The sequence below is a fragment of the Gambusia affinis genome, linkage group LG21, assembly GCF_019740435.1.
Source record: "Gambusia affinis linkage group LG21, SWU_Gaff_1.0, whole genome shotgun sequence".
Taxonomy (NCBI): domain Eukaryota; kingdom Metazoa; phylum Chordata; class Actinopteri; order Cyprinodontiformes; family Poeciliidae; genus Gambusia; species Gambusia affinis.
In genome coordinates this window covers 1,425,794-1,440,720 of record NC_057888.1, presented here as the reverse complement: position 1 = coordinate 1,440,720, position 14,927 = coordinate 1,425,794, and the positions used below count along the sequence as shown (strand labels likewise).

At 39.3% G+C, this 14,927-nt stretch overlaps 1 protein-coding gene across 2 annotated transcripts in view; it reads left to right on the top strand.

Moving 5' to 3' along the window:
* Nucleotides 1-2,449: 2,449 nt before the first annotated feature.
* Nucleotides 2,450-14,927, top strand: part of LOC122824383 (phospholipase D1-like) — a 34,343-nt gene continuing 21,865 nt past the window's right edge. The window contains exon 1 of one of the 2 annotated variants that reach the window (XM_044104988.1): nucleotides 2,450-2,580. The gene's annotated coding sequence lies outside the window, so the exon portion shown is untranslated. Of the gene's footprint in view, nucleotides 2,581-11,523; nucleotides 11,710-14,927 lie in introns of those variants that run through there. The other variant, XM_044104989.1, reaches the window with a different exon arrangement.

Sequence of the window (14,927 nt, the reverse complement as noted above, 5' to 3'; positions counted from 1 at the left end):
ACTTTAAGGTTTTCAGGACTTCTTTAAGTATCTCGCAGACTGATTTTAGGATGAACTGAATCAGTCAGTCGGTAGGTTTGTAGAACATTTTTCACACAGTACTTGTGGAATGGATGAGTTTAAACTTTCTGAACTTTTCATACTGATGATTTGCTACAATCTTCTCCTTGAAGGACTTGGACAAACGTTCAGATCTCACCATGATTCAGACTCACTTCCACCTTCAGGAGCACCAAACTAAACGTCCAGAAGTATCAAAAGTTCTCACATTCTCTACTGAAGTACTACAGATACTTCAATGAAAAAATCTTATAGTTAAAGTAAAAGTACAGGTTGAACTGTTTTACTCAAGTGAAAGTAAAAAAGTACAAGTTTTGAAATGTACAAAAAGTAAAAAAGTAATATTCATCTTTAAGAATACAAAATGACTTTTGATAAGTATAAAATATTTTTTTTCTTTTGCTGACATGCAGTGTTAGTATAGAGTTATAAAAGTACTGACAGGGTTTTTCAAACTAAATCTCTATCAGGAAAATTTTATTTGCACAACACCATTTATCGCAGCACATTTATCTCTAATATTCTTAGAGCCAATATGAAAGGCTTTTAAAAAATAAATACAGATGGGGAATGTCTGCGTCTTGTTTGAGTTGTTTCTCAGGTTAAAGTTTCCATCTTGTTTTTTTCCTTCTTCTGCTTTGCTTTTGTTGCATCCAACTGATGAATTACCAAAACTGTGACACACTTTTTGTGCGACCTGTGGACATTAAACAAAAAAGAAAGTCAACCGTTAAAAAGCTAATAAAGTCTTGTCCTGTTTGTGTTTTCAGTATCTTGAGAAATATGCTCTAGTTACTGCTCTGTTCAGCTCGAGTCGCTGCATCTCACCGAGTCGATGGAGGCTGGAGGAGAAAAGAGACGCAGCGAAGCTCTTCTGGAAGATCGGAGAGAAGAAAACGGGGATTAACTCCGCCGTCCTGATGAGACCCAGATGAAGCACTAATCTAATTTTGAAATACAATAAATGAAACATTAATCAATGGGACTTTACAGAATATAACGCTTCAGTTGTTGACTGTGTGTTTCTATGACTTTGTGTTTTGTAATGTGAAGCACTTTGAACTGCTTGGCTGCTGAAATGTTGATCAGCCTGATTGTTTTGCAGTCTGAGCCTCTCCTCCTGATCAAACTGTTCAAACTCTTTATACAGAGTTTTCTCCTGTTTCAAGGTAGTGGGTGAACCTGAGTGTTGGGGAGAAGATGAGGCATGGTGAAGCTCTGGGGCAACTGGGGCTGGAGGACTGGGAAGTAGTGAAGGGACTGGGAAGAAGGGAGGGGGCAGAAAGAAGGAAAAGATCTGAGGATGAAACAGGAGAAAATGTTGAGAAATTAATATCAAATCCTGAAGTGATTGGAACAGATGGAGAACCAATGATCAGCGTGGACAGATGGATAGACGGACGGATGGATGGATGGATGGATGGATGGATGGATGATAGATCAACAGATGGATGGATGGATGGATAAATAAATGGATGGATTAACAGGTAAACAGACGGATGAACAGAGCTCACATTTCTGAGCTCTATCTTCCCTCTAATCATCGGACATGAAGGAACTTCCGGTTCCGAGGGACGTTGTCGTGTTTTTTCCCCCCCTGTTCCCGCTGCAGAATCCATTCAGATGTAAACAAATAACTTCACCTCTAATGCGTGAAGAAGGAAGCTGATGCGGTTCCCAGGGGAAAACCAACATCTGCATGAAAGAGACCCAACATGACCACTAAACCCGATGCGCTTCCCTTTTCAAAATAAAAGGCCGCCATAAACTTCGTCCTGATGTTTCACAGCAGGAAACTATCAAAACAAAGCAGAATCCTTTGGAAACACATCAGTTTGATTTGTTAAGTCACAAATATCAAAAAACGTTTCTTTGAAATATAAAAATGCAGAATGTTGAATGTTTAGATTATCTGGTTTGTCTTTTTGTGACAGAGGTTTCAACTGATAAAACCAAAAGATACCGAAGATTCTCAGATAAAGCATTAAAAATATGTAAAATATTCTACTTATGTGTAAAAATGAGACAAGACAAACTCAATGTATTCTTTTATGTTCCGTTCCTTATTGAGGGCATTTTTATTTTAATAATCAAACCAATCAAACTGTATTTTAATTTCATTTTTATTATATAAAAATAAATATTTTTAAAATTTTCATATTTTATTTTATTTAAAAAATAAAATCTACACCATTAAATAACATTTCAACATCTCAACCTCAAATAAATGTCTAAATAAAATTTTCTATGAGTTTAAAGAGATTTACATTTTTATTTTCTCCTTTTTAAATTCATGTTAATTCGTTAAAATAGAAACAAAGGCAGATCTTCAGCTCCTGTCATTTATCGCCCTGTTCTGACGCTGCAGTCAGACTTTTATTTTGAAAGCAAAGCCACCGGAAGTCCAGTTTTAGCGGTTTCGCTGCTGCTTGTCTCGCCTCCGGGAATCAGGAGGTTCTGGTGTCGCTCCTCGGTTCAGTCACAGCAGCAGCTGCTGTCGCTTCGCTTCACATCAGGAGGGTAAGCTTCGTGTCTGGACTCGCTTCACTCTGATTTTATTTAATTTTATATTGTTTTATTTACATGTTTTCCTCTTTCTACCTGAAATGAATGGTTGTTGTGAGGAGAAGTTTGCTGGAGTTGTGCGTAATTTGTTGAGCTTAATTGGGAAAATGCGCCTCTCTGTTGCTGAGCTTTGTTTATTTATTTATTTATTTGTTGTTGTGTGGAGGAATCCCTCTTCCTCTTCCTCCTCTTCCTCCGCAGCCTCATGCGGGTTCTCCTGTGTGATCCAGGTGAATTAAATGTGTCGGTTCCGACAGGACTCGGCTTTGCGGGGTTGGGAACGAGTCAGACCTGTATGAGGAGCGTGTCATCACTCGGTTTGTGACAACAACGCACCTCTTCCCCTTTTTTTATTTTTATCCATTCCTCGTTATAAACCAACAGAACCACTTCCCCTCCGCATCGACCCATTGTGTTCTGATTAATGGACCCGCAGTCAGCTCTCAGTCCTCCTCCAGACCTCCATCTTGTTCTTCACATCTGCAGAAAGTCGCTGTTGCTCATGTAGAATCGCTGTCCTCTCTTTGCAACGCTGGGCTGAGGTTGCTGAAATACTTCTGCGGCGTAAAGCAGACAGGAAGTCAGAAGCAGCAGATAGTCACTGGTTGTGTTGAAAGGTTCCGATTTTCCCTCCAGGCCCCCGAACTTCCCTCACCTGAAGGATTTTAAAAAGTTTTCCTTTGGCTGCTTTTTCAGTGTTTCCAGTGAAACACACAACCGTTTTTGGTTCCGGACCATTTTCAGTCCAGAATCCAACTGTTTTAATTTCTGGAGCAATTCCAGTTCAGTAATGGAACATTTAGAGTCCAGTTCTGGACCATTTCCCAGCTGTTTCCAGTCCAGTTCTGGACCATTTTCAAGAAACGGTCCAGGAATGGACCATTTCTTGTCCAATACCCAACACTTTCCAGTCCAGAAACCAACCGTTATCAGTACCGGACCGTTTCCAGTGCAGTACCAGACTGTTTCCAGTCTAGTTCTGGTCCGTTTCCAGTCTAGTTCTGGTCTGTTTCCAGTCCAGTTCCGGTCTGTTTCCAGTCTAGTTCCGGTCCGTTTCTTGTCCAGTTCCGGTCCGTTTCTAGTCCAGTTCCAGTCCGTTTCTAGTCCAGTTCCGGTCCGTTTCCAGTCCAGTTCCGGTCCGTTTCCAGTCCAGTTCCGGTCCGTTTCCAGTCCAGTTCCAGTCCGTTTCTAGTCCAGTTCCGGTCCGTTTCCAGTCCAGTTCCGGTCCGTTTCCAGTCCAGTTCCGGTCTGTTTCAAGTCCAGTTCCGGTCCGTTTCTAGTCCAGTTCCAGTCCGTTTCTAGTCCAGTTCCGGTCCGTTTCTTGTCCAGTTCCGGTCCGTTTCTAGTCCAGTTCCAGTCCGTTTCTAGTCCAGTTCCGGTCTGTTTCCAGTCCAGTTCCGGTCTGTTTCAAGTCCAGTTCCGGTCCGTTTCTAGTCCAGTTCCGGTCCGTTTTCAGTCCAGTTCCGGTCTGTTTCAAGTCCAGTTCCGGTCCGTTTCTAGTCCAGTTCCGGTCTGTTTCCAGTCTAGTTCTGGTCCGTTTCTTGTCCAGTTCCGGTCCGTTTCTAGTCCAGTTCCAGTCCGTTTCTAGTCCAGTTCCGGTCCGTTTCCAGTCCAGTTCCGGTCCGTTTCCAGTCCAGTTCCGGTCTGTTTCAAGTCCAGTTCCGGTCCGTTTCTTGTCCAGTTCCGGTCTGTTTCTAGTCCAGTTCCAGTCCGTTTCTAGTCCAGTTCCGGTCTGTTTCCAGTCCAGTTCCGGTCTGTTTCAAGTCCAGTTCCGGTCCGTTTCTAGTCCAGTTCCGGTCCGTTTTCAGTCCAGTTCCGGTCTGTTTCAGTCCAGTTCCGGTCTGTTTCAAGTCCAGTTCCGGTCCGTTTTCAGTCCAGTTCCGGTCTGTTTCAGTCCAGTTCCGGTCTGTTTCAAGTCCAGTTCCGGTCCGTTTTCAGTCCAGTTCCGGTCTGTTTCCAGTCCAGTTCCGGTCTGTTTCAAGTCCAGTTCCGGTCCGTTTTCAGTCCAGTTCCGGTCTGTTTCAGTCCAGTTGGTCCATTTCCAGTCCAGAAGTTTCCTGTGGGAACCTGGACCTCCCTGTTCTTTGGGTTTCCATCTGTGTGTCGACTCTGGATTCTGTAGGTCCAAAGATTATAACTCCAGTTTTGGACCAAAATGGCTTCTCATGAGTCTCACACGGAGAAATGCTGTAATCTGCTGCTCTGCTAATGGACCGGTCTGGCTAATGGGCTCCACTGCTGCGCAGTGAACAGGTAGGATCCTGGGAGTCTTAATGGGTTTTCCAGCAAACAGTCCTGAGGATGATGGGAGTGCTGGGTTGACTTTCCGGGTGGGAATGTTCTGTGTGCTTTGGCACACGGAGTCCTGAGGCCATAAAGCTCCAGGAGAGCAGAGGTCAATAAAGCCTTTAATCAATATGACCAGAGCAGGCGTGGAGGAAGGAGTGACGGATGGGTCGGGTCAGTGGTGCCGAAGCCCAACGGACCGATCAGCCGGCCGGGATCCGTCTGGTTGATCCGTCTGTCAGCTGAAGATGGTTTTCTGTTGCTTTGGTGACAAACGGTTCAGTTTTACCTGAAGACGTGTGGAGCAAACAGACGCTAACCAGAGATTAGCTACACAGTGACTGTTAGGACGTAGACCCAGGAGTTCTGGTTCTGGAGTTCTGGAGTTCTGGTAAACCTGGTGGTGATGCAATGAAGCAGCAGGAAGAATCAATAATTATTAAATAGTAATAATTAATAAGACAAGGGGAGTTTATGAAGGTTTAAATTGTTTATCTGAAGTTTTACTTCATGATTAAAAACATTTCTGTTGGAATATTGAGCTGCTTGTTAGACGTCCGTCTGTCCGTCTGTCGTCTTTCTCTGTCTGAGTTCATTTTTGGTTCCATCTTTTCATTTCAGTGTAAAACTGTTTCAGTTAAACTTCGTTGTTTCCAGTCTCCTCTAATTGTTAGTTTCAAATCGTTATTTTCTATCAGTTTTCTGGGTGAAACGTTGCGACAGCTGAAGGCTGATTGAAACGGTTTCTCTCCTGGATGTGACATGGCGGCTGGACTCGGTGTTAAACAGATTATGCTGCTGCAGAAAGGTCGTGTGCTTTATCTTTAATTTAATGTGTCAGTTAAATCAACCCTCCAGATCAGCAGCCGCTGCCTCTGATCTCCATCAAACCGCGATCTGAAGCAGCTGCAGGTCCTCGTTTAAACTGAAAATCATTTTATTTAAGGGTTTATGGTTTGCAGATGTTGTTGAAGTTTCTTAACTGAGAGCTTTTAGCAGATTATAAGGTCCTGCTATCAGCAGCAGGCCTGGAGTTAAATCAACATGGGAGGACAAACAAACGAAAAACCTGCCAGACTGTCATGTATGAAACACGCTCAGAATAATAATCTGACTCATTTGGATGAATCAACACTAAAATATTCAGCAGGATGATCCAGAACCGTCTCCGCTGACTGAAATGTTAAAACAACTTTACTTATTTTATTTTAGCTCTTCAAAGACAAAATTTGTATTTTTTAACATAAAATTCTCTCTTGAACGGGTCTGGTGTGTTCTGGTCGTGAACTGAGGTTCTCCTGTTGCAGTCCGAATGCCGATCATGTCTCAGTGAATGAGACTCACAACCAGTCTGTTGTGCTACTGGTTTGACTGGTCAGCACTGCTTCATATTTGTGTCATGCAGGAGATTAAGATCCTCTGACAGAAAACAAAAGACACATGCTTTCTGCATGCAGACCCATCTGGGTGAACTGGAACCTTTCTGGCTTTACTGTAATCAGGCCACGCCCCCTCAGCGATTACGCAACACTAGCAGGAAGTGCAGCATCAGCTGACTGTCGGTTTTAGCAACATCAGAAATTAAAACATCCTGCTAACTGATACAACACACTGTGGCTGTGAGGGAAACTAAGTACACCCCCCGATCTTTAAGGTGTTGCTTCATTTCATTGCTGTTTGCAGATATTTGTTGTCTGCAGGTCTGGACTTTGATTAGGCCAGTGCAGAACTTTGATTTTTCTCTCTTTCAGCTCTCTGAAAGAAACAAGTCGTCTTCTCCATTCAGAAGCAGCTTTGAAAACCTGCTGATATATTATATTTCAGAGCAAAGTTCACTACTCCAACTTCTCCAAGCTGTCCTGTCATGACCTTTGACCTTTAACCTGCTAACTGAGCTGGAGCTCTTGGGGGTTTTAGTGATTTTTCTGAGCATTTGTTGCTCTGATCTTGACATAAATAATTTCTTCTTCTTTGTCTTCTTCTACTATTTTTTTTTCTTTTACTTCATCTTCTTCTACTACTTTTATTAATGCTACTTCTTCTTCTTCTTTTACTGCTACCTTGGAAATGGCCGCCCACAAATTCCCGGGTTGCAGAATTTTATCATCTTAGATTTGGTTGTTTGCTTTTGCACTCAATCAGCTATAAAAAATATTAAATCTGACTCAAAATGGTTCCTTCCCCTGTCAGATCTAAATGTTGAGTAAGACTGATTTAATCAGTTGCTTTAGACTTGAATTTGACCTATAAATGAGATCTAAAGATTAGGGTGATGGTGCAGAGCTCATCTAATCTCATAGATTAATGATTGCAAGCAGTGGAAACAAAAAGCTGCAGTCATAAGGAGGTGAAAAGCAAAAGCACAGAAGATATTTGAAAAAAATGAAAATATGTTTTTACTGAACCATTCCAAAGTACTGCAGAAACCAGTGTGATTATTTCCGCAGCCACAAGCAGCTGAAACATGTTTATGAGCTTTTTGAAACTTGCAGCTTCCTGTTCACTACAACCACTCAGTGAAACCGCGTGGGCTTGACCAGCTTCTCTGCAGTTACACCACAAACACACACGCAGCTGCCCCAGCTCTCCACCAGGGGGCGGTGCAACGCCGCAGTTTCCGCCTGCCTGTCTGCTTACAAGCAGTAACTTTCTGTTTTCTGGCATCTGGTAACATCAGTTGAGGAAAATGTTTTGTTTGAAACCTGTTCTGTGTTTTTCTCTGAGTCGTAATGAAGCAGATTTCCCGCAGAAAGCAGAACAAACAGAGCATTATGAAAACATGATGTCATTTTGGATCACCCTGAACACAGGAGTTTCCTTCATTGAGTAAAGAAAACAGTAAAAAGCCAGGAAGCGTCTGAGGGTCTTTCAGCTTCCAGATAAATATTTTTCCTGACTAAGTGTCTGCGTTCCTAAGAACTAAATGTGTTGAGAGGTTTTAATGATTTTATCTTCCCATAATGAGTCAGGGAAGCTCATTAGGCGCTGAGCTACTGCAGCTAAATGCTCTGTAATGAGCAGCCTTAGCAGACAAGTCAATCTGCTGGAGATGCCGTTTTATTTGATTAAGAATTATTTATTTTAAGTGTTAATTTGTTGACAGTAATAATATAAAAAGGTTCCTGTATCTGTGGAGTTTGGGGTTTGTCTGATAATATTACACCAACCAGATATTGGCTCAGCAACTCCGTAAGGCATTTCACAGGGTGCGGTGATGTTTTTATTATTCTGTAACTTCTGCAGGTCTGGGCAGCTCAGCTCTGAGGAAATCACGTCTACAGCTTTTTACAGTGTTTATCTGTATATGTTGGGTAACAGCTCTGCATAAATTACAGGTAAAAACAAAATATTTACCAAGCATAAGATCCTCCAGATGTGTAAAATAAATATTTAGAAGTTTTAAAAACTTGGCAGTTATCTTTTAAAATCTGATTATTTCAATTAAAATTATTGCCATTCATATAATAATGATCAACTAAAATAACTACGTAGATTAGCTAAAAGAAATTAAAAGTTCAACCCTTGCTCAACAGAAATGTTAGCACCTCTATGCTAGTATGGTTTTATTTTATATTAAAACAAGCTAACTAGTCGCTAACTAGCATTCATAAAAATTAGCTTAAGATAGCAGCAGTATGGTAAAAAAGAGGAAGGTTTTGCACCATGTTTTAGTCTTTGAGAATCATGATGATAGTAACTTCTCAATCACTCAAATTTTGTCAATTACACCAAAGTTTGAAGTTTTTAGTTGGTTAGCAAAAGTAAAACAAACTTTATTCCAGCTATTCTTATTTATTTTCTCTCTATGATCATAATATGCTGACTTCCCATCTTCTTCCCAACCAAAAGCAAAGTTTATTGTTCGTTACATTTGTAGCCAGGACCTGAAAAATATGACAGTCCTTGTTTGAAAAATCAGCTTGTAGTTTTGAATGAACGGTTTTAACTAAACTTCATGTCTTTTTCCCCCCAAAATTAAAATTTATTTCCTCAATTATTCCTTTTGTAATGTAACAGCAAATCATATCAGCTTCACTAAAATTTGTAGCTTGAGGGAATGTAGCAATGCTCAGCTAGCTCCTCTGCTAGCTGCTCTGCTAGCTGCTGTGCTAGCTGCTCTGCTAGCTGCTCTGTTAGCTGCTGTGCTAGTGCTGTGCTAGCTGCTGTGCTAGGCTAGTGAGCAGCAATGGATGCACTGCAAAGCTATTTTTATTTTTGTTCTTTTTTAATAGGATTTGGTTGTTGGGTTTAACCTTTAGCTGACATTTTCTGGATAAAGTTCTGCTAATTTGTTTAATGGAACAATATTTTTTAGTTGAACTTGAACTCAGTCTTCCATTGCTGGGCTTGTTTTTGTCGTTTAGCTTGACTACGTGTCTTCTAATTCTGGATCTCATGAAGATTTCAGTACAATTATTGTGTTATATTTTCATAAATTTATGATTGTTATGATTGAAACACCTCTCAGTATAATGGATGGACATTTTTCCTCTGGAACACATCATGCCAGTTCACATGCCAGTTCACATGCCAGTTCACATGCCAGTTGACATGCTAACACATTCCTGTGTTTGGCTGATATTCCTGCCTTGGATGAGTCATAAAAATACGCCCTACCTGGTGATTCACCTGCGTCCTGCTCATTAGACACTTTCTACTTTATTTAAGTCTGAAATGGTAAAAATAAAATCAATTTTTCAAAGTTTAGTACCCAAAAAGTCTGAAGACATTTTGAACAATTTTAAAAAACAATTTTGGATTAGCTTAGATTCTTTTTCTCACTTAACAATCAAATTTTTTGGTGATGGAGGGAAACCAATATCATGTTATCTGTGCATGAAGCCAACACCACTGTAGTACTTTTGTTGTTTGTAGTTTAATTTCATAAAAACATTAACATGAAATGGATAAATCCATCATAAATATGCAAACAAAAACTGATTTCCTGATAAGGTAAATGTGGAAAATAACAACATTCTTTGTCAACATGATAATATTTGACTTTCATTATTCTTCAATATATTTATGTTATTAATAATATTTTATAATTGGGAGTTAGCTTAGCAGCTACCCCACCCTAACATTTTGCTCCTGACTTTACCTACTTTTTGTAGAAAACAACAACAACTTTTTGCAAAAGTTGTTGTTTCTGTGTCTCCTTGCTGCTTTGGGAAGGTTAAACTTCAGTTTCTTGGTCAGAAAATGTTCATTTTGCTGCTTTGCGTTGAGTTTTGTGGCCTCCTCGTCCAGATAAAGACACAAACTGTGTGTTAGCCGGGGTTGCTGCAGTGTGGGTGGGAGTCCGAATGCTTCGGTTCTCCTCTGGAATGTCAACAATGAGTTCTCACAGACGCTCAACCCTCCTGTTTCACTCACTCTCTGTTCCAGAAGATCCAACAAGTCCAACCTGTTTCCAAAGTCAATGTTTATCCAAACTGAGAAACATCTAGAACCAAAGAAAATGTCTGTCAACACTTAAAGAAACATTTATTTTAGTGTCAAGTGTTTGGACTGAGATATTAAATCTCTACCAAATATATCTAATCAATGTTTCCTACTGTTTTTGATACATTTAAAATAAATCTATATATTTTTGTTGGGTTTTAATGTTTTAATCTAGACAAAATGTTCAAATTGGTCATTTTAAATAATAGTAATTATAGAATTAACCATGATAAAAGCTCAGCCATCACATGCTAACATAATGTTAGCGGTATTTCTGTGTGTAGGGACTCGCCTACATTTTGATCGTGTTTAGAAATGACCAAATTACCAAAACAATGGAGCAGTTTTGGGTTTTCCACTGTAGTTTAGTTTTATTGCGACTTTTTGTTTGTCTAATTCAGTTGGTTTAAATTAGCTTTTTGAGTGTTTTTGCTAGTTTTTATAACTTAAATACATTTAGAAATGTAACTATTTAACTACCAATTAACCAATACTTTGGTGAATTTGTATATGCAGAATTAAAAAGTGTGAAAGTATTTTTACAGTGATTATGAGTTGATTGGGTAATGAATACTCAACGGAAGATACCATTTAAATAAAATATTCAAGTATTATAGAGCAACCAACTGACTGGTGAATTAATCAAATTTCAATCAAAAACTAAAAATCGTTTTGCTGCTAGATTATTGAATAAATAAACTTATGACCTCAACATTTCTGTAGGAATGTTAACTGTGGATGCCTACGTCTCCCAGAATGCTGTGCAGTTCAATTAACATTCTATATGTTGAATTTTGAATATTCTATCAGATATGATATCGATTGAAATTGATCACCATTGTGGTATATATTATTGATTTATTGTCCAGTCCTATAGTAAATAAAATGGATTCTTGCCCTTTAAAAAATTATTAATTTATCGTGATTTTAATTGGTTGCTTATTGCGACTCTATTTTAATCTCCTCTGGTTGTGTAAATATTTAAACGGATTTAAAATCAGATTCTCTGAATGATTCTGCAGCTTTAAGGCGGAAAGCTCCTCCCCCTCCTCTCATTGGCTGATGTCTCGCTCCTCCAGCCAATCATAGGCGCACTGGTCAGTAAGCTCCGCCCCCTGCAGTCTTGCTGTCCGGTGTCCTGCTGCGGTTTCAGCTGCGACTCTCAGCCTGTCTGAGCGGCAGCTGGAGGGACCGAGTCCCGGTGTGTGTCGCGGTGTGTGTCGCGGTGTGTGTCGCGGTGTGTGTCGCGGTGTGTGTGGAGGTCAAAGGTGAAGCTGCAGGTCTGAGCAGGTGACCAGAGGACGTTTTATTCCTGTGAAGATGCTCGGCGTCCCTCAGGGTGTGCGGGTTCAGGTCAGTGTTTGGATCTGACGGTTCTGTTTTCTCTCAGCCGTCAGTTTGTTTTTCATAAAGTTTCCTGCAACCGGCTGTTTGAGGATTAATCTCTGCTGAGACGGGATTGTTCAGGCCTGCAGAAACAAAAAACTCCTTTAAACACAAAGCTGCTTCTTTGTTTCTGAAATATTTTCATTCCTGTGCAAACATCTTGATTCACTCAAAGTGTTTTTAGTTTGACTAAAAGGAATTAAAACATTCAGTGTAGTTTGTTACATGTTACATGTGAATAAGTAAAATGTCAGCCAGGTAAATTTCTAACATATTAATAAATGTGAGCCAGGTTCATCCATCCATGCAAATGATCAGCAGTTGGTTGGATGAACGTCAACATGCAAACCAAACAACCAAATACAGCTGCACAATATTAAATATATTATCAGATATTTGAATAACTTTTTTTTTTAAATTCTTTTACTACACAGTATTTTTTACTTTTACTTGAGTATTTCTATTCTGAAGTATTTCTACTCTGATTTTAGTAAAACTTCTGGATTTTCTTCCCACTGAATGAAAAACAAAAATGTTTGAACCAAAAATCCTCCATCAGACTCACTTCTGTTAAAGTTTTATAAGTTAGAAGGAAACTGATCTGGAAAAAAATATTTTGTCTGATTTTGTTATTTTTTGTGACTTTTATAAATAATTTTTATTTTGGTTCTCATAAACTTTCTCTCAACTTTATGTTTTTGTTCATAAGTATTTTTTGAATATTAAATGATTGATAGTTTTATCAGGTACTCTGTACTTGGTAGCATTTTTACCAAATACCTTTTTTTTTGCTTTATTTATTTATTTATTGATTTAATAAACTGAGAATGAGATAAAAAGACTTTAACTTTGATATTCTGGAGATAAAACTGATTCTGCAGATCGCAGGAACAGAACTGAAGACCTGGTCTGCAGTTTTTCTCATCTCTGGGTTTTTATCGAAGTGATTAAACTTTAATTCTTCGGTTCTGATGGAAATGAACCAGCTGGAGTTCTGGTGAAATGTCAGCGGCAGTAATGATGTTTCTAACGAGCCGAGCAGAGAGACAATCAACCACAGCTGCAGCTCCATCTGCTCAGGTTCTCCTTCCATCTTTCCTGTCGACTCTTGGTTTCATCTCAGTGTTAGCTTTGGCATATTAGCGGTGTGTGTGTGTTTGGTTAGCCTGGTGAGTGACGGTGTGTGTGAGGGGGGTAATAGTCCACCACGTACCCAATTACTGAGAGTGCTCAGTGGCCCGGATGTAACCGCACCGACCGCCGTCAGTCGCTGCTGGCTGGAGAGTCGAGGTGTTTCTGCTTTAATCTGGATTGTTGCTCAGATGAAGATTATCTTGGAGCTGAAGGTTTTGGTGGGACGGATGTCTGGAGCCAAAGCCTCCAGACGTTTGATGCCAAAGGGAATATTTGCTCTGCAGAGTTCAGGAATTCAACCTGCAGACGCATTTAGAGACACTTGAGTAAAGAGAGGGGACCAGGTATTTACATACACTGTAAAAACTGAAAACTTTCTTTGACCCTGACTTAGAGCCAGAGGACAGTAGTTACATCATATCTTATAATATTGTTTATCATTTATTGTGATGAATTTTGATTTATCGTTGTCATGGTAAATTCCATTGAATGTTTGAAATCCCACCAAAACGGTTCGTATCGTCGAGTTTTACTATATTATCCACTGTTTCATCAGTGAAAGTATCAATAAAAAACAATAAACTGCTGCTGCGCAAGTTACTCAACAGTTTGTTGCTAGGTAACCAAAGATGGGGGTTGCTACGTAACCAAAGATTGAGAGTTGCTAGGTAACCAGAGAGTGAGAGTTGCTAGGTAACTAGAAAGTGAGAGTGTTAATAGATTCAACCAAACTAGCTTAGCTAGCTATGAATGTTCGAGTGGCTAACATCTTTCCTCAGCCTACATCTCCCAGAATGCCGTGCGGCTGTGGACCAGAGTTCAGTTGAATATTAAATATTCTATCAGACAGTCTATTGATAACGTGTCTATCATGAGATATTCTTATTAATTTATTGTTTTAGTCATAAACTGGATGCAAATAAAATTTCATAATTTGGGGAAAAATTTTAATCTGCTCTGAAACCAACCAAATGAACCTTCAGAGGCAGGTTTTCAATTTATTCATCAGGTTTTCAGTTTATTCATCAGGTTTTCAGTTTATTCATCAGGTTTTCAGTTTATTCATCAGGTTTTCAGTTTGTCTGATTTCAAGTTTCTAAATGTTCGGTCGGGTTGAGATGTAATCCTGACTCTGAACATCAGGAAGTTGTCTTCTGTTGCTTGGTGCTGATTTGTTTTCACACTTCCTGTCTGAACAGGTGAAACTGCAGCATTGTGAAGGAGAAAGATTACCAGTGGTTCCAGTTTAACCAGTTAGCCCCTCCAGGTCTGGACTTGAAGTCCCAGTCGTTAATGAGCCCAGCATGTTGTGGTGAAAGTTTACCTGGTTCTGGTTCTGGTTGGATACTTTCTACAGCCTGTGTTTTATTGCACAGTGAGGTCACATGATGTCACATTCAAATCTGTGAAATAAAATCTGGAAATTTCTCCTAAGAATATGTAGAAAAAAAAGATCTGAATAAAAATAATCAGAATAAATAGAGAATAATTAATAGTTTTCCAGTTTGATATGTTTTTATATTATTATTTTATATTATTCCACCTTGTATTTTGAATGAATCTGGTAATTTAACGTCTTTTAAATAATCTGAAATGCTCTGTTGTTTTGGCTTCATCTTCTCTTTTCATCTTAATGGGTCTGTCAGCCGTATGAAATGTGATTCTAATGAAACTGCAGTAAAACACATTATCTATTTATCCAAGAAGAAGATCCCAGGGCGGTCATGCATACTTTATATGAGTATTAGTTGGACTGAGTACAGTTTTGGTCACCAGACAAACTGCTGGATGGAGAGACACAAATTCAGGTCTGGAAAGAAAAATATAAACCTAAAAATAAATATGATGGGATTTTATTTTCTGAAGGAATCTGAGAAAATAAAATAAAAATGATTTAACTTTTAATTTTCCAAGATGTTTGCAGAGAAGTGATTGAATGTTTATTTAGATTTTGGTCAAATTCTCGTACAAATGAAGCAACTTCTGTGGTGAAAAATCTAAAGTTGCTCAAACTTTAAGGAACTGGGATTTATTTTTTACATATTGTTGAT